This window comes from Narcine bancroftii, chromosome 6, assembly GCF_036971445.1.
Source record: "Narcine bancroftii isolate sNarBan1 chromosome 6, sNarBan1.hap1, whole genome shotgun sequence".
Taxonomy (NCBI): Eukaryota; Metazoa; Chordata; class Chondrichthyes; order Torpediniformes; family Narcinidae; genus Narcine; species Narcine bancroftii.
In genome coordinates this window covers 27,205,884-27,220,818 of record NC_091474.1, presented here as the reverse complement: position 1 = coordinate 27,220,818, position 14,935 = coordinate 27,205,884, and the positions used below count along the sequence as shown (strand labels likewise).

At 38.7% G+C, this 14,935-nt stretch overlaps 1 long non-coding RNA gene across 3 annotated transcripts; it reads left to right on the top strand.

The window, feature by feature from the left end:
* Nucleotides 1-684: 684 nt before the first annotated feature.
* On the top strand, nt 685-10,188 carry LOC138737466 (uncharacterized). 3 transcript variants are annotated; one of them, XR_011340945.1, is made up of 5 exons: nt 685-801; nt 2,675-2,759; nt 4,522-4,639; nt 4,880-5,187; nt 7,754-10,188. It is a non-coding gene; the product is annotated as an uncharacterized lncRNA (long non-coding RNA). The 3 variants fall into 3 exon arrangements; XR_011340946.1 differs by lacking the exon at nt 4,880-5,187; XR_011340944.1 differs by having other exon boundaries at nt 4,522-5,187.
* The last annotated feature ends 4,747 nt before the right edge of the window (nt 10,189-14,935 follow it).

Here is a 14,935-nt window from a genome sequence, read left to right as displayed (position 1 = left end):
ATACTGTGAAATCTTGTCTAAAATGTTAGATCTTTTGACATTTAATGACATTTGATATATAAAGTATTTTCAATAGATAAACTTCTAATTTGGGTCAAGTTTCATAGAGATTTGTAAAGTACAGACTTTCTCTCCCTGGTTTGTAAATAGCGTCTCTAGTTTCCAATCCCCGTTGGCAAATCGTGAAGTTTAAACAATTTAATACCATTGGGAAAATTTTGGCGAACGGACTAATAATTTGACACACATCAGGAGTGAAGTTTTGATACGAAATAACGTCGCCATTGAAGAAGGAAACGGTGTAGAAATTGGAGAAACAGCGGGCTCGGAAGTACTGAAATTCTGTAAGGATAGCTGAGAAACAGACTCCGGCATCTGGAATTAAAAATAAACAGAAATAGACGAGTACGAGAAATGTAGTTCCTCGGAATGCATGTGGTAAACATATTAAAGAATCAGAATCAGAATTTATTAGCATGAACATACTGCAAAATTCGTTGTTTTGCAGTAGCATTTACAGGTGCAAAAGTCCGGGAAGTGTTGGATTGAATGTTTCAGGATCCCAATAAAATTATCTGTTTCATTCTCCAACTTTAACAGATTTATATCACATTCGTATCCCGCGTTGTGCATATATTTTAAAAGAAAACATTTTTATGCAGTCATTCGTCTGAGTATGAAACACGGAAGTCTACAGTCACTGTGATTGTAGTAGAAACACAGAACTGCTGGAGGAACCCAGCCGGCCTCGCAGCGTCCACAGGAGATAAAGGTATATCGGGCCTGAGTCTTTCAAGCAAGGTATGAGTTTTTAAAAAAATAAGCAGGTACCTGAATTAAAAGGCAGGGGAGGAGGAGGAAAGAAAGAGGTGAGAATTGATTGGGAGGTGGTGTCTGAGAAAGAGAGAGAGAGAGGGAGGGAGAGAGAGAGAGAGAGAGAGCGCCAGACCCCCCCCCCCCGCACTTCTATGTTTGCCCAAGATCCCAGCATCTGCTGCCGAAGTCGTTGTCAAATCGTTACTAGAAATCCTGATATCTGATGTGCGTATTTCATTCGTTCCAAGAATCCGTTAAATTAGATTTCCATTGAGCCCAATGCATTCTCTCGATAAATCAACGAAACTAGAAAGACCCGCAGCTCGCTTGGTGATGAACTACTTCAGTTATACAATAAATATGCAATGCTACCTTCCAAACATCGAAACCTTGCTGTAATACTAACTATTTATTTTCTCGAACCAAAACGTGCACAATATAAAACTTGTCTAAACCGAGGTACTCAGAACTCCAATGCGCTCTTTGATGAAATATGATGGGGATAAGTGACGAGCGTTGTTTCAGTAAAAACAAATTAATTATCGATTTAAAAAAATGTTTTATATTTCTATATAAACACAGAAGAAAACCAAAGTTTTGAGACACTGTACAAGGGAGGTTAGTCAGGAATTAAAATTGCGAACCCGTACTTTCAGCGTCTGCCTCAGAGATTTGACAAAATGGGCCCGTTATTCCCAATATTTTTTGAGATTGAGGGAAAAGGCTATTTCTTTTGAACGAGCTGTTTGGTGAACGAATTAAGACAGCAGTTGTCCGTCTTTTCAAACTGGATCTCCGATTCTTAAAGTTGAGTAAGAGCTTGTGAAAGGAGAATATTTTTTGTTGGTGCATTTTTAAAAGAATTGCCCCCAACACATCGGGTCAGTCAACTGTAGCCACTCCTCGACTTTCAATGTTATTTAAATCTGAATATTAAATTGTTTTGTTAAATTATTTAAATTGTTTCAGAACAATTTACAGCGTTTGTTTAATTACAATTAAATGTAAGATAAACAGAATATCATTTTGATGTGGGAATAAATGTATCAACTGCTATGTAGTTTGCACAGTTTGTCACGGTATGATAATTCACCCTTTTTTTTAACAAAAGTTGCTTTTAATTATCTTTAAACATGAAAACAGGATAAAACTTTAACTTATTACTATTAACTTAACTAACCTAATTTAGCCCCCTTCTAATTCTAAGTGCACGTCTATGTAATGTGTGTATAAGTTCAGAAAAGTTCTTTGATTCACAATCCAATCTCATTTCTCACTTCTCCAGGTTCACAGGTTGCAGGCAATTCTTATATTGTGCCCAGAATTTAACATTTATGAAGTTCACCATGTTTAGGTGCTTGAAAGGTAAATTGTTACCGCTCAGGAAGGTTCTTTCAGTTTTCAGAGAGAGAGATATAGTTCCTAGACACAAACTGATCCCTTTTAATCAGCCATGTCAGTGTCTTGCCAAAGAAACTTGCCCCATCAAGGTTTTCCAGATAATGATCTCTTTCTTTCAGGTCACCAGAGTTCCTTTTTGTTTCTCTTATTTCAAGTGAAACATTAGGCAGTCAGTCCTCTCTTCTTGCATGGACCACAAGGGGCTTTGACCAGGCTGAACTAAGCACTCACAACCCATCTTCCAAGTGGGGTTTTTCCACAAGCTTTCCAGCTTGTCCCATTCCAGTTCCAGCTGCTGCTGAACTGTAACACTGCAGAACGGATCTCTCTCTCATTCAGAGGAAAAAGCTGTTCAACTCTCTCTGCTTGCAAAAACCACATGATCCTCTTAGAACAATCCCAGACAGCCTGCAGATCTGAACCACTCCTCTGATTTCTTTCACCTGTTGCTTTTCAGAACAATCCATTAGTGAAGTCTCTTGGACACTCCCCAAAGATTTTTCAAAAGCCCCTAGGAGCCACCCTGTCTGGCTTGAGCAGAGGTACAGTAATTTAAATGAGATCTGTTTTGAAGTGTTTGAATGTGACCTACACTAAAAAAAACCTGTCCCAATTTATCTCCCCAAAAAATATCTATATATAATACAAACACAACATAATCTGTCACAGTAGAGAAAGTAGCATATGCTATGGGCCTTGGATTTTCAAGGGTCCCTGCGTTGATGTACTATGAATTATGAGAAATTTATTCATTTTCAGCTTTGTGCAGTAGCTACGAGATACCACATTGATATTCTGATTAATAACCTGATTAAGGGTGATAATTTGCTAAAATTGCTAATCTTAAATTTATCTTTAATTGGTATCTCATAGCTGGTGGACAAAGATGAAAATGAAAATATAACTGGAAACACACCTTAGTGGAACATGCAAAGTGGGTTTCCCCAAGAATGAGGGAGTCATGTGAGCATCTTCAAAATATGGTATTGTGATAGTACAGACCTATCACCAATGTATATAGTTACAGTATCTAGAGTGTAATGACTGTGCTTACAGCAATTGGCTGAGAACTTAGCCACACCTACTGTCTGGGCCTTAAAGGGTTGTGTCCCTAGCCAGGTCAGATCATTCCGGACTGGTCGACCACCTATGAAGAGCTCCTGTCTTTTGCTAATAAAAGCCTTGGTTTGGATCAACAAGTCTTTGGTTCTTTCGATGAGCTCTACAGGTATTGACAGTGCAGTCTTTAATTACTAAACACCAAGGGAGCACCGAGCAAGCACGTATTCATGCACATGCTCATCCTCTCTTTCCTAAACAGTGCCAGATTAAGGTATTGCGGGACCTGTAGCATTTGTTTTCAAGGGCCCCTAAATTGTGGCAGCTGGCGCATGCACGTGAGGACAATGTTTGATGCCAGCGCTCGAAGTGCCACTTGGTGCATGTGCAATGAGGGGAAAGTGTTACCCATAATTCCCCCCCCCCACAATGCATTTCCCATTATTATCTGCAGCATGCAGCTCCCTGACATGTAAATGAATTAAACCAGCCAGCTGACTGAGGGGCTGAGATGAGGATAATTCACCCTTGTTCATGCGATCAGTGATGACCATAAGATGCAATAGCATAAATCACTTTCACAGACCCGTTGTCTTCTTGAGGTCGTCGATTTTCCTCGAGGGATTTTGTTTTCAATACACCCAACATAGAAATGATAATATTGTGCTGAAGACATTTTTTGGGCTTCGTTTATTTTACATTCTACGTCAATCAACCCGACATTAATATAATCCCAAATGTGCTATTTTGTTATATATTTTTCATATTCACCCATGAATTTGCTGTCAGGGTTTCGGACTATTAAAACAATCCCTCGCCAAAACGGACCCTCTGGCTATACAAGGTTTAGATTTACTTGATCGGGAATAAACAATTCGGCCATCCTACAGAGTTGGCGCATTATGGACCTTTCATCTTAATCTTGGACGCTGCGAGACCGGCGGAGTTTCTCCAGTTTTTACTACAATCACAGCCTGTACAAACTTCGGTGTTTCACTACAATGAAGGGCCCACCTAATTAATCACACACCACTGCCATATAAAGTTTTTTTTTATTCTGAAAACCAAACTCATTTCTTTTTGAGAGTTTTGGTGAAGTCTGCTATGGCCGCCGGTACCAGTTCAAGCACGATACTAAAAGATTTAATCATCCTTCCTCCCAATAGTTAATTGATTCTTATCAATTGATACATCAATCAATGTTGAATACTTCTATAATATATCTCTGAATTGTTTCCTTTGCAGGCATATCTAGAACTCAGGGGCACGGCTTCAGAATAAAGAGATGCCCATTTAACGGAGGAATTTCTTCTCTCAGAGGGTCTTGACTTTTTGGAACTCTCTCTCCCAGATTGATGTGGAGGTAAAGTAATCGGATATATTAAAAGTGGAGTCTGGCAAATATTTGAACCTCGGAGGATTAAAGGGGGTTGATTGACCTATTACTGCTCCGAATGGTCTTGTGTTTTAACCACAGAGACACAACTCCACACATATATGTGGAGTTGTGAAAGAAGTGACCTAGCTTGAACACACATCTCCTCACTTGTCAGGAAGTCGCAACAGCAAGGCAAGTGGCCACCATTATGTTATCTTTCTACAGGAGTTCTATCGAGAGCGCCCTGGTGCGTGGCATCTCAGAGTGTATGGTTGCTACAGAGCATCTGATGGTCAAGTCCATTTACAGGACCACAAAAGCAGCAGAGGAGATCAATAGAGTCGCCCCCTTTGCCAGGATCATTGTTTAAAAAGGGCAATCAGTAAGGACACCTACCACCCACACACAGCATCTTCGAGTTTCTCTTGTAGGGGAAGAGATACAGAAGTAGTGAAAACAGAACTGCAAGGCTGAGAAAGAGCTTCTTCCCATGGGCAGTGAGACTGCTGAACTACTACAACAAATTCCTTCCTGTGAGACATTATTTAATAAAATGTATGTCTTATATATGTACAGTGTAGGTTCAGTGTATCTGTGTATATGTATTGTTTGTAGGTATGTGCCCGTATGTGTGTTTGTGGTGTTTTACACCAAGGACCCGAGAAGGCTGTTTCATCAGGTTGTATTTGTACAATTGAATGATAAGTAAACTTGAACTCGAATTTGAAATCTCACTCTTCACAACATTTCAGTAAAACTTCTCTGTGGATTATTGAATGGCTGACATCCAGAAAACCAGTGAAATATTCCCACTCAGCTACAATTAATGGTACAAGGCTTCATAGGGTTAGCCATTAGTTATTTGCTGTTATATTTAATGCTTAAATTTAGAAATCAACATTTTTGCAGTTGCAATTTTTTTAATCCAAATTGTAAATTTAGGCATCCAGCACAGTTCTTACAATTCATAAATGCCCTTCTTCCCACAAGCCCATGCCACCCAATTACATCCATATGACCTATAACCTCTGTACATTTTGAAGGGTAAGAGGAAACTGGAGTACCCGGAGGAAACCCACGCAGACATGGGGAGAATGGACAAACTCCTTACAGACAGTGGTATAATCATGTTGCACTAAATGCTACACTAACTGAGCTGCCACTTGAGTATTGAACAATTCAATGATGGGATTTAAACTCCTGCCTGTCACATTATTAGTCCAGGTCTGCTCCAGTTACACAATCTTAGTGTGATCTGCAAATTTGCTGATCCAATTGACCACATTATCATCCAGATCATTGATATAGGTGACAAACAACAATGGTCCTGAGGCCTCCAGCTTGAGATACAGAAGTAGTGAAAACAGAACAACTAGGCTGAGAAAGAGCCAGTCTGAGAAGCAATCATCCACCACTACTGGCTCCTGTAGCAAAAGCTGCTTCAATGTTATTTCTCCTTTAATCTAAAACCAACATATAGATCACAAGTAGTGATATTCCCCTAAGCATAAACTTTAAAAAAGTATTCTGTAAGTAATGGCATCAAATGGTAGGAAAAGTGTAGTGGATGATGTATATTGTGGACACAGCGTAGCAGTAAGCACAAAGCTATTTCTGCTCCAGTGACTCAGTATCTTGCGCTGTCTGTAAGGAGTTTTCACCTTCTCCCAGTGTCTATGTGGGTTTTGCCAAGGTGCTCTGGTTTCCTCCCACCCTTCAAAACAGACAAGGGTTGTGGATTAATTGGGGTATTTGACCAGCACGGCTCATGGGTCAGAAGGCGTGTTACTGCACTGTATATCCAAATGAAATTTTAAATATTGTTCCGTACAAATTATGAATTGGTTGCTATCCAATGACAAAACTGCATGGTTTACTACATTTTTCCCTGTATGACCCATAGATTTGTTGACACACAGTCCATTAACACCTTTAAAAAAAAACTGGATGAGAAATGAAATAGAGGGATAAAGAAATTGTTGCTAATTGGGATGACTAATCACTCCAAAAGCACTGCAACATAATTCAATCCTAAATCCCTCTGAAAAAAAAACTACAACCAGTTTAAAAAGTTTCAACTCCAGGCTCTCAGCATTTCAAAACATACACTAAAGATTTTTGAGTTTTATATGTTCTGTCTTGAACTTAAAAATAATTATGCTGCTTTTCAAAAATATGCATTATGCCTCAAAGATGCAAGTCTGTGTCAAATAAAAGCAGAAAATGGTGGAAGCACTCAGCTGGTGAGGCAGTATGTGTGTGTAGAGCTCGTCAAAAGAACCAAAGACTTGTTGATCCAAACCAAGGCTTTTATTAGCAAAAGACAGGAGCTCTTCACAGGTGGCCGACCAGTCCGGAATGATCCGACCTGGCTAGGGACACAACCCTTTAAGGCCCAGACAGTAGGCGTGGCTTAGCTCTCAGCCAATCGCTGTAAGCACAGTCTAGATACTGTAACTATATACACTATGTACATTGGTGATAGATCTGTCCTATCACAGTGTGGAAAAGGGAACAATTTCTCCCTCCACAGATTCTGGCTTGCATGCTAAGTGTTTCCAACATTTCCCATTTATACTTCAGATTTCCTGTATATTTCAGTGATACCTCATGATAATTGGTTTCAAACTGGCCAGCCCTCATTCTTCCAAACATCAGAATGGTTGCATTTTAATTGTCTGCAGAATTTGGACATTGCTGTCAATACCGTCAGTTATTGCCTCCCGCCTGAACAAACCACACTCATGGGTCTGGAGTCACATATAAACCAGACTGCGTAAAGACGGAAAATTTCCTGACATCAGAATTACAAATGGAGTACAGGCATACCGTGTGTAACATGGCTACGAAAAGCATGGCTTTTGTTATAATATGGTTTGAAATTTCTGACCTGCAGTTTTAAATTTGCAATGTTAAAGTTTTATTGTTGTTGCTATTTAAACCACCTGATAATACTTTGCAAAACTCTAGTTTAAAATATTTTAAATATAAGCACTGAGCTCTGGAATAGAGAAAGTTAAGTGGCTGTCCTACTATGATCGGTCACCCTCCACTATCGCTGCCTTACACTGATGGGAATCTATTTTTTTTATGCCTCAGTTCTGATGTGGCAGACCAACAAGTTTCCACCACTGAACAACACCAGTTTGTATCGAGGGGAACCCCTGGAATTTGCTGTGAGAGAGTTAAGTGGCTGCGTTGTGATCGGGTTCCCTGAATGATCCCATGGTGGTACTGATCTAATTTTGGTGAAAGTCTCATGTGGGCAATCTGACGCAAATCTACATTATACAAATATTTTCTTAAATAAACGATGTTCATACATTGCCAATAAAGATCTATTGCCATAAAAGATCAGTTTTATATATCCCTTTTATAGGATTGGAACTTATTACATGAAAGTGCATTGTACTAATGTTTTAAACAATGCGGTTTTCCATAGCACTTAACTTGCTTGGAATGCATTGCCCATGTTGTACAGAGTATAAAAGTGCATGCCAGGCAGCATCCATGAAAAGCAATAAGGCAGAGGATGTTTCGGGCCTGAGTCCTTTTTCAGGAGTGCCAAGTAATACAGGTGGATTTCTACAGCAATCTGGTAGCTTGCAGCATTTATGAAAAATTTGGCTTCATAATGTAAGTGTCTTAAACCCTAGAATAAAGATTAGCCGGGGCATCAAAGGTTATGAGGAAAAGGATGGGCAGTGGGGCTGAGAAGGAAAATGGATCAGCTCATGATTAAATGGTGGAGCAGGATTGATGGGCTGAATGGCTTATTTCTGCTCCTGAGTCTTATGGTCTTAATATTTCCAGGAACCTTGTTGTCAAGTTGCCAATGAATCCAGACTGATTGGTCTGCTTACACTCCCTAACACTTTCCTTACTAGTGAACTAGTTATGTACCATCACAACAGTTCCACATTCTGATAAGAGTTTCAGAGAGAATAGTACCTGACATTCTGAAATGTGGCGAGGTGTTAATGATTATTCTGTGTAGTAGTGAAGTATAGAAGAACCAAATATTAGGGGGTGGGGAGTTAGATAGGGTGCAGTCAATAAGTTTGATGTATGGTTAAACAGAGAGAGATTATCAAATGGAGAGATCTCACTTTGATTGGGAATTGATGTCACTTACTGACACATCCGATAGTCCAATTAATTGCTTGAGATTGAAAGATATTATTTTCTTACTAAAAAGCCACATTTCTAATTCTTGCCACTGTTAAAGAAGTCGGAATCCTATGAAAATGCAGCTTACTTGTTGTCCTGTGAAATCTGCAAGACTATGAAAAATGATAGAATGCATTACACAAATACTGCTGGTTTCAAGTTGCTGAACTTTCTTTTCAGCTCCCTGGAGAAATTAAAGGATTTATTTTAGGTTGGGGATCATTTTCCAGCATCTTTGGCCCCACCTTGACATTCACAGTTAGATAATGATATTCTTAATGCAATTCCTGTTAAAAATCTGAAGCTGTGGAAATGGGGAAAGGCTGGAGCTGAGTTTTGGGGCACCACCAGAGAATGGCAGCCTTAGTTTGGTTGTATATTTTGCAAATACTGAAACAACATTCCTTGAAGAAGAGCTTAGGCCTGAAATAGATGCTGCAAGACCTCCTGAGTTCCTCCAGAATTTCTGCATTTTGCAATTTTGCATATAGCCTATTGATTAAATCTGTTTGCAAACTACATGTGCACACACATGAACACACATGCATAACACACACACACACACACACACACACACACACACACACACACACACACACACACACACACACACACACACACACACACACACACACACACACACACACACACAATAGATGTAGAAGGATAGCAGGCCTTCCGCCTGAAAAGTTAACTGCTCCTTTCACCATCTATTCTCCCTGGCCTGCTGTGTGTTCCCAACCCTGACTGGCTTGATTTAAATTGGAAAGGTAATCAGGATTCAGCACGAAGGCTCCTGAGAATTTTATCATAAGCTTTATTTAAGAATCAGTCAGGAGAGAAAGAAATCTTTCAGCTGAGGGTTTTCTTTTAAATGGAAAGATGGCTGAAACTCAGTGGTCATGTTAACTGATAAAAATTTGTATTTAAGAAATTTAGACCTATAGCTCTTCTGGTCCACTTGCCTATACCCCCTCAAATATACCAATTAACCCATAAGTTTTTGAAGGGTGGGAGGAAATCAGAGCACCCAGAGGAAACCCATGCAGACACGGGGAAAACATATAAACTTTTTACAGACAGCATGGGATTCAAACCCAAGTCGCTGGTACTGTAACAGCATTGCACTAACCGCTACACTAACCGTGCTGCCCAAATACTGTGGAATTTTCAAATCTCTTGGGAGGCTCTTGGGGGCAATTTTAAATATGTAGCTCATTGTGGTGAATGTCTGCCAAGCTACCTGTCTCCCCTCTGGCGAGCCTTGCTGTACTAACATTGGCTGTGCATTATCTCTACTGTTAAGGACACTCCCCTTGGGTATAACTGTATATGCACCTATTGTCTTTCATTATTGTACCATGAGTTTCTGCTAATAAAAGCCATGATTATTGTTTGACCACCTCGTCTTTGTCTACTTCATCAACTGGCACTGCACTCATAAAGTTCACTTTAAAGGCACTCACTTAAAGCAAAACAATATTTTTTTTTCTCTTTGGTTCCATATGCAACTTATGATCTCACACAGCATTGCCACTACTTGGTACTGGGCAAAAGTATCCATCAAATCTTCTACAACAACAAAATGTGGCACTGGGGATTTGTATAACTATTTATGGACTCTATTAAAACCTTTTTTTGAGAGAAAGCCTAAATAAAAGCCAGTTCATTATAAACACTTGGGGGACTATTTGTTTGTTTAAATGACTGCAGATATACATGACTTCATATATCACGGTGAGCGTATTATGAGAAATATGGTTTAGTAACATACAGGAAATGAAAATACATTGATCTTTCTTTTTGCCTTTAAATGAACTTCATGTATCTGGGCTTGTTAATTAGGTGGTAATTTGCCCTTTGGATCATATGCAATGAAAACAGCACACTTTTGGTAATGATAAATTTTTCTAATCTTTTTCATAGAGAGTTCACCAAGTTTGTCATTAAGTGTCATAAAGTTTTACTTCAGGAAGACCAATAATTTAAACACCAAGTGATTTATTCAAGATTCCTTTATTGTCATGCATCATTGCACATTATTGCACAAAACTGCCTTCTGCCTGCCCCTTACAGTACAAGAGAAAGAGAAGCAAAAGTGAGTCTATCAGAAATTTTAATATGCTGTTTTCCCTTCCAAAACAAATATTCCTTACTTAGCCACTTCCAAGAAAAGTAAACAAGACTGTGTGAAGTAAATCACAAAATTCTGTAGACACCATGGTTGTCTGGAGAAGCTCAGCAGTGTCCTTTATGTAGCAAAGGCGAAGATACATCACCAATGTTTTGGGATTGAGCCCTTCATCAAAGTCTGAACAAAAGAGTAGGAGGGACTTTGCGTGATGTGAGTAAACAAATATATCCTTCTGGCTTCTGTCAGCAGTTCAAATGACACTCTGTATATTGGGCAAAGATGGAGTTTAATTGACTACAGCTGAATGATGGGACTATTTTTGGGAACAGTTTATTTTCATGCCAATCCTCATTGAGATTAAACTGGAGTTTTTTTTTAACTTGTCTATTAAAAATGGGCATTTTTGTTTAAGATTTATTTTCTAATCTTAAAAGAAATTGTTCATATTTTCACTCATTTCAAATTTGGCATTCAGACATGATGTGTGTGTGGCTTTGCTTTAAATCGCCCTAAAATGTTTACTGTGGGACACCAGAATTGCTTAATTATCCATTTCAGACTTAACTCTGCAGCTATTTACCTGTATAAAGTCCCTTTAATTCACTGACACATTGAAATTTGTCACAGATATTTATTTCAAACCCATGAGAAATGTGGTGGCAGTCAACTTCCTGAAACATTGCCGTATTTCTACTGAAGATGCTCCCAGGATCCTAGAAAGATGGAGTGTGGCTTGGAGAAAAGTTACACTGGACAATGAAGATTTGCTTCCTAAACACTTTTGATTTTACTTTGTGGATTTTGGGATGCTGATCACAAAAATCACCTTAATTTTTTCCTATCACATTGTTTTGTTCAATATAACCTATTATTGTGATTTCCTCTCATATTTTAAGTCTACTAGTATATTGCCCACAAAGCAAGCTGTTTTGGTCAGTCCAAACATGCCTGGGTATGCACTCAGCCCATGTGCTATGCACATGTTGTCTTAGGGCTGGGCATGCTTAGTTGAGATAGATGCAGACACGCTATAAAAGCAGCTCACATAAACAGATGCTATACATTACATTAAGATAGATTGAACACATGTTGATGCACATGTTCAGGCAACAGCATAGTGTGTGGAGTAACAATAGCATTTATTGCATTCGCACTGGGACTTCTTCCTTGCTGACCTTGGTGAAGTCAGTGACGAACATGGTGAAAGGTTTCCCTAGGACATTGCGACAAAGGAAAAGTGGAACCCATCAAAGCTGGCTGACTATTGTTGGACACTGACATGAGAGGCATCAGATGCTGAGAACAAACGAAAATCAGTGGCAAAACATTTTTAGGTTAGTTGAACTAATGCAACGTGTCTACATCGTTAGGCAATTAAGCATACTAAAATCAATAAAAGTTCATTTAAGTTCCTCCAATTTCCTATGCGATACAGCAAATTCGAAATTATCTTAGTGTTCTGCTTGAAGTTGTCTGTCATAATCCCCAATTTATTTTCAGGAAGCAAAGCTTTTGAAAAAATTTGGTGCCCAGTGTAACTAGTACGAAACACTATTTAAAATGGTGAAGAGTCACTAGTCGTTGGCTTTGTGCAGGAGAATGCAGTTGTATGTTTGTGAAACCCTGGTGAGCCACCTGAACCTGGTAGGGGCATGTTGTAGGTGACAGATTATGCAGCTTTTGCTCTTTGGTGGGCTGGAGGAAATGGCCCTCGCTATCAGCGGTGCAATTTTACTGAGGGTAATAACGTAGAACTTCCGTTCTGGATGAACTTCCAGCAACCGAAAACCAACATCTGCATGGCAGTCATTCAATTAACTTCTAAACATTTCCTCCCCCCCCCTGCCCGCGTAACGCTGTGCTGAGACTTCAGCAGGTTTTGGCCTTGTGTAGCTGACCAAGAAGGACCATGGTCAACTTTGATACCAGGCTTGCACTAACTAGCCCCATTTACACAACTCTCTGACAGATGGCCTGCAATAAATGTACTTGTGTAGTTGGCAATAAGGTAAAGAATAATACTCTTCACAACCCAGCTGTTCGTTGATACTTACCATGGAGGTGGACACATAAAGACGTGCGATGGAACCACTGCCAGATTTAAAAAAAATTTTTAAAAATTTTTCACATTATGAACCATACTGACCAAAATATACACAAACATTTCCCTCTTGAATATACACAGTGTCATTTTCTCCCCTTAATCCCCCCTCCCTGCCCTCCCTCCTTCACCCCCCCACCCCACTCATTCAACGATCAACATATATGATACATTAAACCCATTAAACAATGTCATCACACAATGAAAATAAACAAGAAGTTTGTGTCTTCTACTTTTACATACTGGGTCAGTTAATTTCGTCTTCTTCTCCTTCTGTCATTTTAGGTGGTGGAGGTCCTCGGTAGGACTTCTCTGTTGTGTTCCATGTACGGTTCCCAAATTTGTTTGAATACTGTGATGTTATTTCTTAAATTATATGTTATTTTTTCCAATGGAATACATTTATTCATTTCTATGTACCATTGCTCTATTCTCAGGCTATCTTCTAATTTCCAGGTTGACATAATACATTTTTTTGCTACAGCTAAGGCTATCATAATAAATCTTTTTTGTGCTCCATCCAAATCAAGTCCAAGTTCTTTACTTCTTATATTACTTAGAAGAAAGATCTCTGGATTTTTTGGTATGTTGCTTTTTGTGATTTTATTTAATACCTGATTTAGATCTTCCCAAAACTTTTCCGCTTTCTCACATGCCCAAATTGCATGTACTGTTGTTTCTGTTTCCTTCTTACAGCAAAAACATCTGTCTGATACTGTTGGGTCCCAATTATTTAACTTTTGGGGTGTGGTATATAGCCTGTGTAACCAATTATATTGTATCATGCGTAACCTCATGTTTATTGTATTTCTCATAGTTCCAGAGCATAGCTTTTTCCATGTTTCATTCTTTATCTTTATGTTTAGATCTTGTTCCCAATTTTGTTTGGGTTTACAGCTTGTTTCCTCGTTCTCTTTCTCTTACAGTTTGATGTACATGTTTGTTATAAATCTTTTAATTATCATTGTGTCTGTAATCACATATTCAAAATTGCTTCCTTCTGGTAACCTCAGTCTGCTTCCCAATTTGTCCTTCAAGTAGGTTTTCAGTTGGTGGTATGCAAACATTGTACCATGAGTTATACCATATTTGCCCTTCATTTGTTCAAAAGATAATAATTTATTTCCCGAAAAACAATTTTCTATTCTTTTGGTCCCTTTTCTCTCCCATTTTCTAAAGGAAAGGTTATTTATTGTGAAAGGGATTAGTTGATTTTGCATCAATATTAGTTTTGGTAATTGATAATTTGCTTTATTCCTTTCTACATGAATCTTCTTCCAAATGTTGAGCAAATGGTGCAGTACAGTCGGCCAATCTGTTTGCTAATAGTTTAGCTATTATCTTATAATCTGTGTTAAGTAGAGATATTGGTCTATACGATGCTGGTGTTAGTGGATCTTTCCCCGTCTTTGGTATTACTGTAATTATTGCTGTTTTGCATGAATCTGCCATGTTTTGTGTTTCTTCATTCTGGTTCATTACTTCCAGGAGAAGAGGAATTAATAAGTCTTTAAATGTTTTATAGAATTCTATTGGGAGTCCATCCTCTCCCGATGTTTTATTGTTCGGTAGTTTTTTTAATATGTCCTGTATTTCCTCTATTTCAAATGATTTTATTAATTTGTTTTGCTCCTCTTCTTACAATTTTGGTAGTTCAATTTTAGCTAGAAACTCATCTATTTTGTCTTCTTTCCCTTCATTCTCAGTTCGATATAGTTGCTCGTAGAATTCCTTGACGTTTTCATTGATTTCCGTTGGGTTATATGTAATTTGTTTATCCTTTTTCCTTGATGCCAATACCGTTCTTTTAGTTTGTTCTGTCCTAAGCTGCCAAGCTAGTATTTTGTGCATTTTTTCTCCTAGTTCATAATACTTC